The 16,648-nt window shown below is 44.1% G+C and overlaps 1 protein-coding gene across 2 annotated transcripts in view; it reads right to left on the bottom strand.

The window, feature by feature from the left end:
• Positions 1-16,282, bottom strand: part of pdgfra (platelet-derived growth factor receptor, alpha polypeptide) — a 59,715-nt gene extending 43,433 nt beyond the window's left edge. The window contains exon 1 of one of the 2 annotated variants that reach the window (XM_078547924.1): positions 16,146-16,282. The gene's annotated coding sequence lies outside the window, so the exon portion shown is untranslated. Of the gene's footprint in view, positions 1-15,311; positions 15,985-16,145 lie in introns of those variants that run through there. The other variant, XM_078547918.1, reaches the window with a different exon arrangement.
• Positions 16,283-16,648: the final 366 nt, after the last annotated feature.

Below are 16,648 nucleotides of genomic sequence, written 5' to 3'. Positions count from 1 at the left end.
AGACCCATGCGGTTGGCTCTTAACTGTCCTCTGAAATAGCTGAGCAAGCCACTCAGTTCAAGGGCAATTAGAGATGGGCAACAAATGTTGGCCTTGCCAGTGATGCCCATGTCCCATGAAAGAATTTTAAAAAAAGCTTTACCAGTATAACACCAGGGATAAGGGACTTTAATTCTGTGGCGAGATTGGAGAAGCTGAAATTGTTCTCCTTAGAGCAGAGAAGGTTACAGTAGATTTAATAAGGGTATTCAAATTTATGAGGGGCTTTGTTCAAGCAAATAGGGAGAGACTGTTTACTCTGACAAGTGGGTCAGCAGTCATGGATTTTAAATAATTATCAAAAAAGATACAGGGGAAATACAGAAATTTTTCTTTGCAGAGATCTGGACCACACTACCTGAAAGAGTGGTGCAAGCAAACTCCTCAGGAAATAATTCTGAGGGACAGTACAAATTGTCGATTAGAAAGCTACCAATTAATTAAGGACAGTCAATATAGATTTGTTAAGGGAAGGTCATAGCGAATTAATTTGACTGAATTTTTGAGGAGGGTTGATGAGGGTGGTGATGGTCTGGAATGCACTGCCTGGGAGGGTGGTGGAGGCGGGTTGCCTCACATCCTTTAAAAAGTGCCTGGATGAGCACTTGGCACGTCATAACATTCAAGGCTATGGGCCAAGTGCTGGTAAATGGGATTAGGTAGGTAAGTTAGGTGTTTCTCACATATCAGTGCAGGCTCGATGGGCCGAAGGGCCTCTTCTGCACTCTGTGACTTTGTGAACTGTATAAAACACTAGTTAGCCCACAACTAGAGCGCTATATACAGTTCTGATCACTGTACTTCACAAAGGATGCGATCATACTACAGAGCCAATACAGAAGAGGTTTACAGGATATTGATGATGGAATATTTTAGCTAAGATGGATAGGCAGGGGTTGAGGGAAGATTTAATGGAGGTGTATAAAGTTATGAAGAGACTAGATGAAATGTAAAGGACTGACTATTTCGCTCGGCAGAGAGATCAACAATCAGATGACATAAATTTAAAGGGCAGGATTTTCCTTCTGTCGGGGACGAAGTTGAATGGTGGGCGTGCACAGGCGCGCCTCCAATTGGGGGGGCGCGGTGCCATTTTACAATTAAGGCCCACCCAGCGTGGCGCCCACACGGAAGTGCTGTGCGCTCCCTTTCCGGGCGGGGGGGAAATCCCTAAATCAAGAGTGCACTCTTTCGCATGCGCATGAAAGAGCGCACTCACCTCCTTGAGGCCAAGTGCTGCCTCAGGGGGATCGGCTGTTCTGTGACAAATATTAAAAATAGAAAAAAAAATTCCTGACATGTCCCCATGCGTTGGGACATTATTTTTACAAAAACGTTAATAAAATGTTTTAAATCCTACATGAAACCTCATCCCGCCCGTGGATGAGGTTTCATGCTTTTTCTAATTCCTGCCGGGGCTCCTGGCCTGCCCACCAACCTTAAGGTTGGACGGGCAGGTCCATTAATTAGCTAAATGACTCTGTCAATGGCCTCAATTGGCCATTGGCAGGTCGGCGGGCGCGCAGCTGACTTTGCTGCGCTCCTGCCTACCAGAAAATTTAAATGGAGCGCGGTGATGTCGGGAGTTCCGCCCGACATCACCGCGCGTCATTTTACGCATCGCCGAGCGGGCCTCGTCCCCACCCCCGCCAATAGGAAAATCCTGCCCAAAGTAATTGGTAAAAGGGTCGGTGGGGGCGGTTGGAGAGGATTTTTATCACCTAGAATGGGGTTTGATCTGGAATTCACTGCCTGAAAGAGTGGTAAAGACAAAAAACCCTCAGTGCATTTAAAAAGTACTTGGAAAGGCACTTGAGGTGCCTTAACCTACATGGCTAGAGACCTAGAGCTGGCAAGTTGGATTAGGCTAGATCTCGGCTGGCCAATTGGCCTCCATCTGTCTGTAAATTTACTATGTTTCTAAATTATGTTTCCTGGGCTCATTCCTTGCAATATCAAACTGCCACATTGTGAGACTACCATCTCCAGCAACCCCTTTACCACTTCAGATGAGGTCAGGTTCTGATTCCAAATTTAAACTGCAAGTTCAGTACAGTAAATCCATATTTTAAAGTGTTCTGCATTAAGGTTGGATAGTTGATAGGTCCTGTTTTTGTGTTTAGCGTCGGGAGTTGCATTTTAACATTGCTTCATGCCAGGTCTGACATAGGGTCAAATGACAGCAACGTGCAGCGGCCTTTCCACTACCTGATCTGCTCATGGTCATTAGTGACCTTCCCTCTTGCTGACCTTCCCCATCACTGCCAATCCTCCCTCTCGCTGACCCTCCCAGTTGATGTCGAACCTCCCTCTCACCGACCCTCTTTCTCTCTGCTTCTCCAGCTTGCAGCTTACTTCTGCAACCCTGAAACTCAAACCTGCTTTTCCTGCCTCTTGTCAGAGAGTTCAGAAGAGGGAAGCGGCGAGAAGAAGGGAGAGTCAGTCATTGGGAGGGTCGAAGAGGAGGCAGGAGGGTCAGTGAGAGGGAGGGTTGACGAGGAGCAGGAGAACCAGTGAGAGGGGTGGTCGACGAGGAGGCAGGAGGGCCAGTGAAAGGGAGACTAAGAGCATAAGAACTTAAGAAGTAGGAACAGGAGTAGACCATCCAGCCCCTCAAGCCTGCTCCGCCATTCAATAAGATCATGGCTGACCTTCTTGTGTTTCGATTTCCACATTCCCATCTAACCCCGATAACCTTTGATTCTCTTCTCTAACAAGAACCTATCTACCTCTGCCTTAAAAATATTCAATGACCCCACCTCCAGCACCTTCTGAGGCAGAGAATTCCAAAGTTGCACAACCGTCTGAGAGAAAAAAATTCTCCTCATCTCTGTCCTAAAAGGGTGACCCCTAATTTTAAAACAGTGCCCCCTAGTTCTGGACTTACCCACAAGAAGAAACATCCTTTCCATGTCCACCTTGCATTTACATCCTTCCTTAAATAAGGAGACCAAAACTGCACAATATTCAAGGTGCAGTCTCACCAATGCCCTGTATAACTGAAGCATAACATCCTTACGTTTATGTTCAATCCCTCTCGTAATAAAGGATAGCATTCCATTAACCTTCTTAATTACTTGCTGTACCTGCATTCTAACTTTTGTGACACATATTCTAGAACACCTAGATCCCTCTGCACCTCAGAATTATGCAGCCGTTCTCCATTCAAGTAATATTCTTTTTTGTTCTTCCTGCCAAAGTGAACAACTTCACATTTTCCCACATTAAACTCCATTTGCCAGATCTTTGCCCACTCACTCAACTATCTATATCCATCTGCAACCTCCTCATGTCCTCTTCACAACATACTTTCCCACCTATCTTTGTGTCATCAGCAAATTTAGCTACCATGCCTTCACTCCCCTTATCTAAGTCACTGATGTAAATCGTAAAAAGTTGAGTCCCCTGTACAAACTCCTGTGGGACGCCACTCGTCACATTCCGCCAATCAGAAAAAGACCCATTTATGCATACTCTCTGCTTTTTGCCAGCCAGCCAATCTTCTATCCATGCTAATATGTTACCCCCTACACCATGCACTTTTATTTTCTGTAATAATCTTTATCAAATGCCTTCTGGAAATCCAAGGGCAGCACGTCTACAGGCTCCCCTTTATCACTGCGCATGTTACTCCTTCAAAAAACTCCAATAAATTGGTTAAACATGATTTTCCTTTCACAAAACCATACTGACTCTTCCCAATTGCTTTGAGCTCTTCTAACTGCCCAGCTATAACCTCCTTAATGATCGATTCTAATAACTTCCCCATGACAGACATCAAGCTAACTGGCCTATGGTTCCTTGTTTTCTGCCTCCCTCCCTTCTTGAATAGAGGGGTTATATTTGCTACTTTCCAATCTGATGGAACCTTTCTAGAATCTAGCGAATTTTTGGAAAATTAACACCAGCGCATCAACTACCTCATCAGCCACCTCTTTTAAGACCCTCGGATGTAGTCCATCGGGATCAGAAGATTTGTCAGCCTGCAGCTGCATCAATTTTCTCAGTACCGTTTCCCTAGTGATTTCAATTTCACCAAGGACGCAGGAGGGTCAGTGAAAGGGACGGTCAACGAGGAGGCAGGAGGGTCAGTGAGAGGGCAGGTCAGCAAGAAGGTGAAAGGTTTGGCGACAGGGAGGGTCGACAAGGGGGCGGGTCAGCAAGAGGGAGGTACAGCGAGCACGATTGGCGGCAACCAGGAGGGTCAGGGAGTGGGAAAAACATCGAGCCAGAGGATCAGAGAGCAGGACAGGCAGCAAGCTGGAGTGCTGGGCAGTGGGAGAGGCAGCAAGCTGGAGTGCTGGGCAGTGGGAGAGGCAGCAAGCTGGAGTGCTGGGCAGCGGGAGAGGCAGCAAGCTGGAGTGCTGGGCAGCGGGAGAGGCAGCAAGCTGGAGTGCTGGGCAGCGGGAGAGGCAGCAAGCTGGAGTGCTGGGCAGTGGGAGAAGCAGCAAGCTGGAGTGCTGGGCAGTGGGAGAGGCAGCAAGCTGGAGTGCTGGGCAGTGTGAAAGGCAGCAAGCTGGAGTGCTGGGCAGTGGGAGAGGCAGCAATCTGGAGTGCTGGGCAGCGGGAGAAGCAGCAAGCTGGAGTGCTGGGCAGTGGGAGAGGCAGCAAGCTGGAGTGCTGGGCAGCGGGAGAAGCAGCAAGCTGGAGTGCTGGGCAGCGGGAGAGGCAGCAATCTGGAGTGCTGGGCAGCGGGAGAGGCAGCAAGCTGGAGTGCTGGGCAGCGGGAGAAGCAGAAAGTGGAAGGGTTGGGCAGCGGGAGAAGCAGCAAGCTGGAGTGCTGGGCAGCGGGAGAAGCAGCAAGTGGAAGGGTTGGGGAGCAGAAAAGGCAGCAAGCCAGGCAGACAGTGAGCCGGAGAGTCAGCGTGCCAGAGGTGAGTAGAAAGAGTCAGCATATTTCATTTTTTATTTATTTTGAAAGTTATTTCATTTACAAATATGGGAATTTAGCAATGTCAAGTATTTGAACTTACAGGGTATAATGTTTTAATGTTTTTACTGATGAGAAAGGTCCAACTGAACACAACGACAGCTTTTACATTGGTTATAATGGGAAAATCTAATGCATTAAACATTGTTTCATTTAAAGTTGCGCTTTTCAGGAACACACTACACATCTTAAGCAAGGACTTGCTGTATCAGTGTGAAGTGCAAATGAATAGACAGTGAGAGTAAATGTACTTAACTGCAACCTTAATAACCCTGGGTTGATCTGCAGCAAATCAAATGGAGGTTGAGCAGATTACAAAGGAGCCTGAAGATGATAAAAGCTGCCATTCCATTGCATGGAGCTTCTCACTTGCAGCTCTCACAGCCAGCAGAAATTTTCAGGATGTAACATAGAGGAGTAGGCCATTCAGCCTGCTTCACCATTCAAACAGATCATCTTCTTCTATGCCATTTTTTCCCACTACCCCCATAACCCTTAATGTCATCAGCATCCAGAAATCTATTGGTTTTTGTTTTGAAGGTGCTCAATGATTGAGCTTCCACAACCCTCTCCACCCCCAGTCGAGAATTCCAAAGATTCAGCACTCTCTGAATGAAGAAATTCCCCCTCACCTCAGTCATTCTTCAGAGCAGAATTATGGTAGGAGCTCACTCTGAATTATTCTTCTAAAGTTGCAGTTCTTAATTTACATCCAGTTTAAGCAGAAAACTATTCCAATTGGAAAGCACAGGGTGTTTTAGTTATGACATAGTGAGCTGATCGCGAACTCAATGGTGTCATTTCCTGTATGTGAGACATGCAAGCTGACACCCATTTTGAAAACTCCATTAATTTTGTAAACCTGACTTTAATGTAAAATACAGTTATTATCTTTTATCTTGCATGGTCTTCATCACAAACTAAAGTGTGTGAAATAGAAAGGAATTACTTATTTGATTTTGTGAAGAAATCTGGGAGCCCTCAGTTTATATCATTCTTCAAAATAAATAGTAGACCAAGTCTGATATATTATGTTTATGGAAAAAATAGGGCTAATTAGGACATGTAATATATTCAGCTTGTATTCAGACTGCTAATCAGTTAATTAGAATACAACATCAACATTTTAGTAATTTGGTTCTTTTTGGACAAGTTCCCCAGAGCTGGAACTCCTATTAAATAACAGTCAAAAATATCACCATTGATGGCCACCTGAAACAATAGTTGCATTGAGTTTAGCCAAAGCACACCAGGATTTTCAATTATAATTCACATGCAACATTCAAATACTGGATGCACCAGTACTAGCTACTTTTTGACTGGTCATTCCGGCATCTAGCTTCAATCCAATAATGCACTCTGTGATTGCTACTGGTTCTTGCTCCATCAGACCTTCTTGTATGAGGAACCATCAGCCCGAACACCCCGCTAAGTACTGTATGTAAACACTTACATATTCTGTGCATGCGTAGATGTAGAGATATGTATATGTGCATGAAACATGTGTGAATGATTGTGCAGAGATGAAAGAGTATATCTGTGTCCAGGGGACCTGTTTGTGCATATGGAGACTTGTAAAAGAGAATCAATTACAATTTAACATTATCCCACAAAGTTACCAGTCCACAGAAATTCAACTATCAATGCTTACAAAGTGATCATCTTGTACTGGAACATTTGGTAAATTTGTTGTTTTATCTTACACAGTTCCTATTATCTCATTCAATGCTATCCTGTGTGTAGCACAATAGGTTCCTTTATTTGAAGAATGGTGACCCCACTATAATCTTTTAGCGGAAAGGCAAAATAAGGTCTGAAAATGAAGCAGCATTTGATAAGAGGGGAGAGGATAGGAAACTGTCAATCATTACAATCCTTGAACAAACAAATGGACTTTAGGAAGTATTTCATTTTATTGTACTGATAATTGCTGAACGCATTTAGTTAAAACCTCAAGAATCAAATACCAACCCATACTCCCTGTTAAAGGATGCAACACATCACTCAATAATAGCATTAAAAATTGGTTCCCTAAAGCAATTTCACTGATCTGTATTTCCGCTTTGATTGTGCTACAGTAATACCCATAAATTAAATTAAAGATATCATAGATACATGTTTTGAGTTTTATTTAATTGTTTTGATTGACTGATAGCCTGGATCTGAAAGCTCCAGTAAGGTAATAGCTCTCAATTATACTATGACCGGAAAATACAATCTCCTCTATTAGTTGTGACATATTAGAGTGTAATACTCTGAAAGTATTGCTTGAAGAGTAAGAGACTCAAGAACAACGGAAAAGGGAAGAATAGGACTTACATTTGTAAAGTTCAGGTTCCAGGCTTGACCTCCATTCACAGCAGCTTCCTACAAAGGGCGAGTTTCCCCAGGCTCAGCCAGGCGATCTTTAGGAGAGGAAGACCTTGGTGTGGTCGGTGAGAAGGATACTGCCCACCCAATCTCCAACCCCATCCACCCCCTCTCGACCCAACCTCCCTCTCCAAAACCCCATCTCCTACTGGATTGAGAAAGCCATTGTAGCGATTACATCTGTGGTAATGAATGCAGACAGAAACAATTCAGGGAATAGACTCAGCAAACACTGTTGAGCATTGAGTAATCTAGTAACTCTCTAGATCTCAGTGTACTGGGCAAAATTTCAAAGTTTGCGGATGATACAAAACTTGGAAGTATTGTGAACTGTGAGGAGGATAGTGTAGAACTTCAAAAGAACATATACAAGTTGATGGACTGGGTGGCAGATGAAGTGCAATGCAGAGAAATATGAAGTGATTCATTTTTGTGGGAAGAACATGGAGAGACAATATAAAATAAAGGGTACAACTCTAAAGGGGGTGCAGGAGCAGAGGGACATGGGTGTATGTGTGAATGGTGGTGGCAGACAGGTTGAGAGCGTGGTTAATAAAGCATACAATATCCTAGGCTTGATTAATAGGGGCACTGAGTACAAGAAAAAGGAGGTTATATTGAATTTGTATAAGTCACCAGCTTGGCCTCAGCTAGAGTATTGTGTCCAGTTCTGGGTGCCACACTTTAGGAAGGATATGAAGGCACTAGAGAGGGTGCAGAAAGGTTTCACAAGAATGGTTCCAGAGATAAGGAACTTCAGTTATGAAGATAGATTGGAAAAGTTGGGACTGTTTCCCTTGGAGGAGAGAAAGTGAGAGGAGATTTGATGGCGGTATTCAAAATCATGAGGGGTCTGGACAGAGTAGATAGGGAGAAACTGTTCCCAGTCATGAAAGGATCAAGAATGAGAGGGCACAGATTTAAAGTAATTAGTAAAAAAAGCAAAAGTGATAGGGGAAAAATCACGCAGCTAGTGGTTAGGATCTGGAATGCACTGCCTGAGAGTGTGGTGGATGCAGGTTCAACTGAACCATTGAGGGAATTAGACTGTTATCTAAAAAGGAAGAATGTACAGGGTTACAGGGAGAGGCAGGGGAATGGCACTAAATGAGTTGCTCATTCAGAGAACCTGTATGGACACAATGGGCCAAAGGGTATCCTTCTGCATTGTAACAATTGTGATTCTGACTCCCCAAAGCCTGTCCACTATCTATGAGGCACAAGTCAGGAGTGTGATGGAATACTCTCCATTTGTTAGATTAATCCAGCTCCAACGACACTCAAAAAGTTCAACACCATCCAGGACAAAGCAGTCCACTTGATTGGCACCCCATCCATCACCTTCAATATTCACTCCTTTCACCACCGATGCACAGTAGCAGCAGTGTGTACCATCTGCAAGATGCACTGCAACAACTCACCAAGACTCCTTAGACAGCACCTTCTAAACCTGCAACCTCTGCCACCTAGAAGGCAGCAGATGCACGGGAATACCACCACCAAGAAGTTCCCCTCCAAGCCATTCACCATCCTGATTTGCAACTATATCACTGTTCCTTCACTCTCACTGGGTCAAGAACCTGGAACTTCCCTCCTAACAGCACTATGGTTGTACCTACCACACATGGATTGTAGTAATTCAAGGCAGTGGCTCACCAGCACCTGGTCAAGGGCAATTAGGGTTAGGCAATAAATGCTGGATGAGCCAGCGATACCCACATCCCACGAAAGACTGGAAAAATGCAAGTAGATCCGAAAATTGCCAAAGTTTTACCACAGCTTGTATCAGCTTTCAATCACATTCACAGGCATTAGTTAATGCAATGCATGTACTCATTCACGCCCCAGCTAAGAAAGAGGCGCAGTGAAAGAGGCTCCAAACAGAATAAGGGCGACAGTCGGCAGACTTTAAGTGGCTCAGGAAAAGCCCTAGCAATTGAAGAGGGCTTAGAAGGAGCCCTGGAGATTGAAGAAGGCAGTAGAATGTTGATGACTCCATGCTGGGGCCATTGAGGCAAAGCCCTTTGGGGCAGAAGTATTCTGCTCGGTGCAGCCAAAGAGCTGAAGTTGTGCTTATGAATTTGTGCTTGAGTGCATGCTTGGGAATCCAAGGGAACGGAATCTAGGAAAATAAGATTGAAACCTTGTGAGGTGAGCCATCATTGAGGCCATCTGAGTTGGAGTGACTTTTGGAGAGAATTCCAAGGCAAGATCTTCAAAGGTGAAGACTGGATTCCCTCGTGAGATAGACAGAGTTTTAGTGAGATTGGTTGACTCACAATGTTTACTGACATCTGGGTGGATTGTTGAGAAATCCATGGACGCATCTCCCACTTATTTTGCAGTGTGGTGTGTTCAACCACAGTTTTCCTGTTAATTCACATGTACCTCATATTAACCATGAATGATAGAGTGTAAGGTAGATATTGTAAATTGTTTTATCTTTCTGACCTTGTATAGTGAAGTTTATTTTTGTTTGTTCAAAACCTGTAGAATCCTGTGGCTTTATTTTCTAAACAAGTGTCTTAAATCTCAAACTTTGCCTACTTTAAACAAAAAGTTACTGGTCCCTAACAGGAATCATACCAAAAAGCTCGGGTGTCCGGTCAAGGATCGTGACACTTGTTTAATAAAGAATCAGTTTCCGTTTTCATTACACATACAGCACACCAGAAATGTCCTGCAATGGTAAAATTCTGATGACCACTGTGCTTGCTGTAGAGAGGTATCTAACCTCTATTGCTCCATGGTTAATTCCTATAATTATACTATAATAAGAGTATATAGGATGGGGGAGATTAGGGGCATAGAGTAGAAATTCAAATACATTAAAAATGAGTAGATTGTGCCAACTTTCAACTATTCAAACAATATACTATGAAGCAACAACAACTTGCATTTACCTAGCACCTTTCACATTGTAAAACGTCCCAAGGAACTCACAACAGCATTAACAAACAAAATTTGACACCAAGGCACATAAGGAGATATTAGGGATATCTAGCAAAATTTATAACCTTTGAAGGTGTGTTTCTATTTCACTAGAATACTGACAAATGTGTCCCTCTCCTTAGTGTCAGGTGGGGTATGAGTTTCATCTCATCCTCTTCCCTTGATTTCTTGCTGTGATACATCAGGTTACAGGAAAATTACGACTCCCCCTACCGCTCCCCCACCCCCCTCCTCCCACCAACTAGGATTCTGTACATTCCTGTTTAGGTCCTGCTTGGCATAACATCATCTGTAATTATTTAGCAGGTGATTGGTGAATGGGAGGAAAATGTCTAACACAATAAATCTGGTAAACTGGCAGTATACTGACCCCCCCCCCACCCCGGAGACAGCATTTGCAGATAAGGTCCCCAGACCTTGAATACACATCATCCACAACATTACATCCTCTCTCACTTTGATCTTAGAGCACAGTCACAAAACTGTGATCAAAATCACAGATAGGTTGCAGAACCAAGCAGGTAAATGCAGGCAATTATTCAACTCAGGCAAAATGCTGCTTTGTAAAACTAAAATCTGAATTCAGAATTGTCGATTTGAATTTGGGGGGTGGGAGGTTGTGATGGGAGATTTGTTCAATTGGTTTGGGCTGCACTGAATGTATCTTCTGTACTGTTACACAGAAAAAATCTTGAAATATATGCTTAACCAAATTGCACTTTCTTTACTATACATTTAGTAAACGTGCCTTAATTTTGCCAGCCAGGACTCGACATATGAGGGTTTGGGACTGAGGCTAGATAATCAATTTCTTAACACTTTTGCAGCTGCATTTTCAGTCAAATTATTGCAAATTTAGTACTAGCTCACTTACTTATGAATAGATTCATTTAAATAGTATTATTGATATTAATTATATTGCTATAATGTCAATTATAGCATTACCATTTAAATAGATTGTCTTGCTATGAACTTACAAATTCATAAGATGGTTCCAGCGCTGCAGCAGGCCATTCGCCTCATCGTGTCAGTGCAGAATCTCTGCTGGACCAACTCAGCCAGCCCCATTTGTGTGCCCTTTCCCCCTAGTCTTGCAATCTTTTTATCGCTATTTAGATAATTATCCAATTCTCTTTTGAAAGCCTCCATCACTCTCTCAGGAGGTGCAGTCCAGACCCTAACCACTCACTGCTGCATAAAACAGCTTTTCCTCATATCGCCTTTGGCTAAAACTGCGTTCTGCCAGAAAATGATAAGCAGCCCATTGAGAACTTCGCTGGAAAAGCAGGAAAAGGAACGGTGGAAAGTGTAAATTTTCACACTGCGGGAGATTGTCCACGAGGGGGAGCTGTGTCTCCATTGAACAGCAGTCTGGATGCAGCAGGGTGTTGTCTAAACAGTTAGGGTACAAACCAACCCCCACCCTATCATTTAGAAAGGCAGTAGACGCACAAAAGTCCTTTGCACAGACACAACATCCTACTCTAACTGTATATTTTGCTGTATATATTTACTTTCAACACTGTAATTTTGTACTTTTTCCTAACGTGGCTATGCTACTGTATTTGCAGTTTAGCCTCTGAAAGGGGAAACAACCCGTCAACGTGTTACAATGTTAGCCAAATAAATCTATATAACTCCGGCCCAGTAAAAATACAAGTCCAGAAGCAAAATCTCCACATTATGTGAAGGGCAGCACATTAAAAAGCACCCCTTCTCAATAAGTCAAATGCACGTACCTTGAACAAAATTCTAATTAATCTGTTTAATCATTTATTGGATTATTTACCCAATCAGATTAACATCTTTTTGGCTTTTCCAAACCAAATAAACAGAAATCCTCATCCTTTGTAACAGATGGTTTATAACGGGAACCCATTGCACAGGAAAGTGGAAAAAAAAACAAGCCTTTCTTGGAAGTTCAGTTGCTTTCCAAATACAGAGGCGATTCGCCCGTGGGTATCCCAGTAACCAGGCCGAACAAACAAAGATATATATTTTTAAAATTATTTCTGAGAAACCGAGCAATCAAACAAAACAAACTGTCAGATTTCTGAACTAAATTTCAATCATGAGCTCGTGTTATTAACTTTCCCATTATTAACTTTTCTTGCCATCGAGCTTCGGAGAAGTGGGAGTATTTCCCCACTTTAAAACACAGGCTCAGAGAGCAAGTAGAAACGGCTATTTTAGTTTCAAGATATACTCTGTCCCTTAGATGAATGCTAACTAAAAATGGTAAACATGAAATAAGCAGAGTTGTTTACAAACACAACACTTTCGGAGACCCTGGCGCTGTGGGATTACCATAGAAGTGCTTGCATTACTGCATCAAACCAAAGTATGGCTCTCTGATACATCTGGGAACATATAATTCTCTCAACACCTTTCAAGCAAAGCCCAGTGAAGCACGCCAGATTTTAAAATTTTCATTAATTGTAATTGAAGTTTATATTATTCGTGTTTCCCAATAACCTGCGTGGAGTAAATGGGTGTACATGTGTAGTCTATCAAACTAGCTATTGCTGCACTAGCGAGGTAATATCAGTAATCTGTCAGTCAATATTATGTCATTTATTGTCAGTGTTAGTTTTGTTCTGCCTCTCTGACTGGTCTGTTGTAACTCGCCAGAGCATTGAGGGCACCGAATCCTTATAGGTGGATAGTCTATGACTAGTGTCCGTTTTTGTAAATAGAAGCCCATGAGTGTATCGCTCCCTCGATGCAGACACGAGTAACAATCTCATTGTGATATCACAGAGACAACAATGAGTGGAAACAATCCTTGTCAATTCGATTACCCCCTGGAAATGTCACTTCCTGGAATCTAGTTATTACCATTTATTCGCAGTCAGCAGGGAACGAGAGTGGCGCAAATGAGTTACTTATTGTTCAATCCCACCTGCAATTCTGCCCTGGTCCAGAGGGGGAGTGATAGGTGTACGCATGGGGCTTTATTTACATGTATGTAAATTTATATTCTATTTACTTGTGCAGGCGAAAGTGAGATGCGCAGCGAGGGATCGAGCTGGTGTACGTTATTATGTTAGGGATATATGTGCACACACATTCTGTTCTTGAAATATTTTGATCAGTATGGGCGAAAATAAATACAACCAGTTTTCCCATCATGCGTGTTAATCTGTGGGAGGCCGCCATTTGTCTTGCTGCCGTGACACTTTTAAACCTCTTTTAATGGTTGCAAGATGTGAGTTGAACAGAAAGTGATATATTCAGCATTTAAATTATTTATCCAATATTCTTCATTGCAAACAACGTGCCCTTTGAAGAAGACAAAGAAAAAACTTGATAAACACGTTTAATTTCATCCATGCTACAGAGAAATATAATAACAACATGCCCACAAGCATCTTGCAGAGCTATAGGGTCGATGCCACTCAGTTCTACCTTTAGGCAATTCAAGCCTGCACAGGTTGGGGTTTCTGATTTGGAACCCACAGCTTGTGATTTGTAGTGAAAAGATTGATCCCCCACCCTGCCATTAGCATCTTGCCTGCCAGAGGCTGTTCACGGGGACATGAGGTGCCCTGTGCAAAGAGGGTTCACACTATCTGTGCAGAGTGTAACCCCGAGTGCTTTTGGAGACTATTTGAGTTCAGTCTGAAAGGTTGCACTGCTTACTGTAGTAAAAGTCTGACACAATCCCTGTACTTATTTATCAGATTCTGCGAACCGCCCTTGAATGTTCAGCTTCTGGAGTCCATCAAAAAGGGGTGTAGACTCCAGGGTGACAAGGGCAGAACCAAAACCACCGCCAAATCCTACATTCAATCCCTCACAAACTTAGAGGAGCGATTGGGCAAAGCGCACCTCTCTCATGTTACAAATGAAGGAAGGGTCTGTTCAGTGAAACCCCTCCTGGGCTTCTTTGAGCTGGCAACTTGAATAGGTTAAGGAGCAACTCTCCTCTCCCAGTCCGAACTTCTGAGAAAGTGACTTGCATCACTGGCTGGTTTGAACCCCGGTTAGAAATCTTACTCAACACAGCCAGGGGTTAATAAAGGATTGAACTCTTCTCACAGAATCAAACTACATGACCACAGGATCACCATCGTTTTTAAAAAAAAACCAGGTTATAATGGTTTATAACAGTCGCCTAAAGGGATCAAACTGAGACAAACAGAAAGGGTTTCTCTGGGAGAGAAATTGTTTTATCAAGATAGTCTTACAGAAGCTCCATTGTTTCAGACTTTACATATCTAAATAATGCTGCCCCTTAAAGTGCCAGCTACCAACAGAGCACGGGTAGCCGCTCTCTGCGCGGTTTCTTTAATCGCCTTGGCTCCCGTTAACCCTTCCAGTGCCACCGAGCACAGCCCCGGTTCCTCCAATCCTCCCGCTGCGTTTTGGCACTGGGAAAAGGCACTGAGAGCTCCGGGCCAAATGGCTGCTTGCTCGCCCGTCTGCTGCTTTTCAATCTCCTGTGCGAAAATCTGGCACAATGTGGGAGAGAATGACAGGAAAGGGAAGGGGGTGTGTGTGTGTGTGTGTGTGTGTGGTGGTGGGGGGGGGGGGGGGGAAGAGATTGCACCGTGAATCTCGGACACAGGAAGAGGGGAACCGTGCAGCTGGGCAAGCGGAGCTGGGGAACTCCGAAATCAGATGCTGTGTTTTTTTAAAGATAAGTCCCGAAGTGGAAGAGTGGGGGAACATATAATAGATGACAGATGTATTACAGAGAGGGGGAGAGAGGAGGGAGAAATAGAGAGAGAGAGAAGAGGATAGAGGACGTGTGAGGGGGAAAAAGAGAGGGGAATAGATGAGAGAGTGGGGGTAAAGACGGCAACTCGGACTGAATTAACTGCGGGGAAAAGCTCAGGGCTTATTGATCATTCCCATCGACATGGATAAAGGGTTGAATGAAGGAGAGGATTCAAAGAAATAGTCAGATATGTTGAGAGTGGGTTGTAAGTGGAAATAGAGCCAAGTGATGAAGAGCGAGGTGAATAGAAAATCAACAAAGAGACTCAGAACTAAAATAAAGCACTGTGATTCTTACCTCGATTGCCCCAATGCCACTTTCCCTTCTCGCCCCAGCGATAGTTTCACACAAACCTCCCGGTATCGCCTCGCTTCACAGACTGTCTAACTTTGCTGGCACACTTCTTCTTTCCTTCCTGTTTACGTGATTCATCCGCATGGCAGGGGCTCCTGAACAATCCCAAAATCTCTCCCTCCGCCACCCTCGATCCCAGGACAGCGGAGTATTCCCAAAAAAAAAGCCTCTATTTCGTTCGAAATTCCTTAAATCCCTGACGCAGGCACCCGATGGCTTCCACAGTGAGCGCCAATGTGTTTGTCATTACAGAATTTACGCAATGGAGCCATCAGCTTAAAGGGCTGTCCAAGTAAAATGCAGCGGGCGGGCTAACGTGACACAACACGGTCCAGGGAACACTTCCCCCACCCCACAGCAACACAGCACAAACATGCCACAGTCCCAGATAAGCAGTTCACTTCCAAACTCAAACGCGCACCCAAGTCAAAGAAACGCACAATTTTCACACACCATTCCTTGCCAAAGTCAACAGTCTTCTGAGAGCAGTCGGCGATATGAACACAACCAGCTCAAGGCTCTCAAAGAATAAAGTCGGAACAATTCTACAAGTGTTTGGATGTTTGTGTCCATCCAGGCTGGGCGAAGGCAGCTCTGGTCCCAATCTGGGTTCCCCGTCCCTCCTCTGGAACGCTTTGCTTTACACAAGGAGATAAAACAAACTACCTCCCCCCTAATGAATCTAGATCTCGCCCCCCACACCCCCCCCTTAATAAATTGATCTCGCCCCCGCCCCCCCTCCCCCCCCTCCTCCCTCCTCCTCCTCCTTTCCCTTACCTTGCTCAAAGTGGAAAATCCACAAAGTCCAATTCCAACCCGTGGCAACATGTACAATTTAACACTGGAGCTGGGCTCAGGTTGTTAATGGGCGCAAGGAACGGCGGCTTGTAATTGATTCAATGTTGCAGTCCATCCTTCCAAAAACCTAATCATCTGCTCTAAGTAAATAACTGTCAGGAAATGAAGTCCCTGTGGTCGCTTCAGAATAAGAGTCGGCAGCTTTCAGTCAGCGCTTGGAGCCCTGTTGCTTTCTGACTGTGAAGGTTGGGCCTCCGAAACTCTTATCCACGCAGGGCACAGTCACATCCAGGCCTGGCTTGCTCAGAAAGTTGCCATATGTGCTTTTTGAAGAAAGTTTTATATGGAGGGAAATGTTTTTTTTCTCTTTTGCATACCCCCCCCCCCCCCCCCCCCCACCTTGTGAGAATGCGCTCACACGAACTGCTGCTCCTTATGAATGGGTTTCCATCTCATACTAAGCCGCTGCTGAATTGTTGGCC

The sequence above is a fragment of the Cetorhinus maximus genome, chromosome 1 (genome assembly GCF_964194155.1).
Source record: "Cetorhinus maximus chromosome 1, sCetMax3.hap1.1, whole genome shotgun sequence".
Classification (NCBI taxonomy): Eukaryota; Metazoa; Chordata; class Chondrichthyes; order Lamniformes; family Cetorhinidae; genus Cetorhinus; species Cetorhinus maximus.
The sequence above is the reverse complement of the archived record's forward strand: the minus strand, read 5'-3'. Positions and strand labels throughout refer to the sequence as shown.